This window comes from Rhincodon typus, chromosome 5 (genome assembly GCF_021869965.1).
Source record: "Rhincodon typus isolate 14 chromosome 5, sRhiTyp1.1, whole genome shotgun sequence".
Taxonomy (NCBI): domain Eukaryota; kingdom Metazoa; phylum Chordata; class Chondrichthyes; order Orectolobiformes; family Rhincodontidae; genus Rhincodon; species Rhincodon typus.
Window position 1 is genome coordinate 61,202,804 of NC_063336.1, and position 3,506 is coordinate 61,206,309.

Below are 3,506 nucleotides of genomic sequence, written 5' to 3' on the forward strand. Positions count from 1 at the left end.
GATTGATATCCCAATTAAATAAAAGCATTCTGCCATTTCTGTAACATATAACAAATCAGGGGATCAAAACTAACTCACCATTAACAATTGTATTGTCAGACTCTAAAAAACTGAAACTAATGTTAACAATAAAAGTATTCAGATGAAACCAAAGGCAAAAAAGAAGTATTCAGATGTCAAGAATAGTTCGCACAATTAACCTCACATTACTAAACAAAACAAGAAATTGTAAATGCATTTTAAGGAATATTTTACTTCTGTTCACCCCAGTCTGGATATTTCTGGCAATTTGAGGGCTTGAATTTTTAACATATTTATATGCCATTGTGTTGTCTGATGAATAGATTAACCCCTTTATTAAAATTGTAGAAAGACAAGTATAAAATATAAAGCATCAATTTGCTGCTGTATCTTTGGAACTTTATGAGGTCCTAGTTTTCTCTCTACCTATTCTTTCTCTTTTCTTTATTTAAATATTTTGTCTCCTGTTTTACTTTATATCTACTTTGTATCCTGGTTCATGCGTGTTACCATTGTTATTTTTTTACATTTAGAATGTTTATTTGACATTACTATGTTGTTTATTTGGAAGACGGAGGTCTGAATTTTCCTAGTCATACAGAAAAAGGCTAGGACAGGACCAGGAGCAAAATGATAGCTTCTTACAATAGGGCATGTTCCTGCTGCTGAGAATCCTACGGGAGGTAGCATGTTGCACTCTGTCACCCTGTCAGCAATAGTTAGCCAATTAGGCATGATTAACTCCCCTGCTGGGATATATTGATAAATGATGCCCCTTCTCCACTGGGGATAAAGCCCAGTCAGCAACCTCTGTTGAGACCAAAAGGAAGCCATATCAGAAACACTAAAAAGGGATGCAACAGAGATGGAGAAACTGGGAGAGTGCAGTAAATATGGCAGAGGTAAATATCATCAAAGTAGCTGTGGGAGTTCAAGGGCTTGAAACTAATACTAGTGGATAAATTATCCCCAGAAATGGGGACAAAAGGAAGAGAAATCTTAAATTGAAAGCGTAGGCAAAGAATTTTCCAGTTTAGCATGAAACCATGAGATAGCAGTCATCAATACACCTGAATAAAGAGGTGGGCAAAGGCACTTGAATAGATTGGAACAAAACATTAGGCTTAGCTAGAACCCGTGCTAGTATCAATAGGAACACAACCTATTTGTAGGAAAAACATGGAATTGAAGAAAAGGTTGTTTCAATGAGAGAACACGTTCAGCTAGACAGAGAAAGATGGAAATTGGTAGGCTCTCCATTTCAGGTAGAAGCAGGGAGTTCTCAAACTTTCCTGACAGAGTGGTGGGGCGGTAATGAGATGTAGAGGGATTGGATCTCAATGGTAAACAGAAAGTCTATTATTCTAAGGACCACACTTATTAGTGCATAATTGCCTTTGTGATTTGTTTTGGACTACAGCAGAGCCTTTCCATAATTGACAATAGTGTCCTGCAAAGATTGAAGTAGAGCACATTTTGTTTCAGGGCTGTTTAATGAAAAAAAGAGGCTGAGCTTGTCCTGAATAGATCAATGACTTCTTTCTTTCAATTAAATTACGTGCCACCACTTTTGTTTTCAGGGAAACAGTGCTGCTGAGTACTATTATTGAATCTTGTGTGATAAACACCATGTTTATGGTGCCTGCATTTCCTGTTGTAATTCTTGTGTTCTGTCCTTTCTGTTTATTTCCTCACTCATCGAAGATCTAAAGCTTAAAGTAGAAAGAAACCGCAGTTCAAAGCTCAATAGCAACATAGTTTTCAGCATATAAGAATTTGAAAATCATCCAGATATTTTGATGAAAACATGAAAGAAATTCGAAACTGAAGGCTGGCTGATAAACAATTCTATGTTATTCACTAATATCATATGTACTTTTATTGTATTGTAAATTTAACCCGCTCAAAATTTGTTAAGTAATGATTTTATTATTATACCTGATGAGGTATTAGTGAACCACTTCAAGGACCAATTATAGCCTGTTCTATTTGGTAGGGAGTTTTGTACTTTTGACCCAGTATTGGTGAAGGAATGCCAATAGATTTCCAATTGCAGCCCTTAGCCTCCTAGATTGTTGAAGTCATGGGGTTGGAAGGTGCTGTCAAAGCATTAGTGAGTTAATGCAAAGCACCAATGCACAGTATTGTATGCTCAAGATTATAAATCAAACATGCTGCTTTTTCCCTGGTGTCAAGTTTCTTGAATGTTGTTGCAGCTGCACTCATCCACGAAGTACAGCAGAGAATATTATATCACAGGAGTCAAGGCCTCAGACACTCACTACAGAATTCCAAGCCTCTGACCAATTCTTGAAGCACAGGTATAACATCAACCTTTGGAGAGTTTTCCACAGATTCCCATTGAGATTAGTTTTAACTCGGGCTCCTTGATGCTACACGCACCTATTTGTTACTGTGATGCAAAGGACAGTAACTATCACCTCCCCTCTTGAGTTCAGAGCTTTTATTCAAATTCGAACCAAGGCTGAAGTCAGGAGCCTAGTGGTCCTGGTGGAACCAAACCAAGCATCAGTGAGCAGGTTATTGCCGAGTTAGCGCTGGTTGATAGTACTGCCAATAGCACCTCTCATTTCGCTGGTGACTGACAGTACATTATTGGGGCAGTAACTGGCAAAATTGAATGTGTTCTTCTTTATGTGCACAAGACATTCCATATTGATGGCTAGGTGCTAGTATTATAAATATACAGGAACAGCTTAACTATTGATATGGCTAATTCTGGAGCATAGGTCTTCTTCAGCTCTGTGGCTAGGCAAATGCTAGGTCCATACTTGGTATTGTATCCAATGCACTCAACTACTTCTTGGTCCCAATTTTCTATTGATAGATCCATCTGCATCATGAAACGGGTGTCTCAATGTAATGTATGTACAGTTGATTGCGCCGTGCACCTGGGTAAAGCCAGCTATGTTGCCAAAGCATACTACCTAAGCAGCAACAGGGAAACGAGATGAAGCAGTATGGTTTTGCACAAATGGCATGGATAACAGGTTTGGTACATTTCTGGTTGGATGATTGAGAGATCCCACACAGATCCCCAAGGCTCCGCCCACTCTCGATATGGTCACAGCACATTTTCCATTCACAGCTCAGATTTAGGAATCGAGATATTACTGAGGGCAATACAATTCATGCTTGACACTGTGAGTCACAGGCTCAGCTTGGTCATCAAAGCAGCTTGCTGAACCTCCTTATCCCTTTCTTCCTGAGAGCTCACCACTACTGATTCCGCGAATATTCCCACATGCTACTTGGAATCATCATGCACACTTCCCGCTCTCCTTTTAGGTCACAGTGATGGAGACAACCTATAAGCACCATTCCGTCAGCATGGAGATAGCAAGAACTGCCGATGCTGGAGAATCTGAGATAACAAAGTGTAGAGCTGGATGAACACAGCAGGCCAGGCAGCATCAGAGGAGCAGGAAAGCTGACGTTTCGGGTCTGGACCCTTCTTCAGAAAT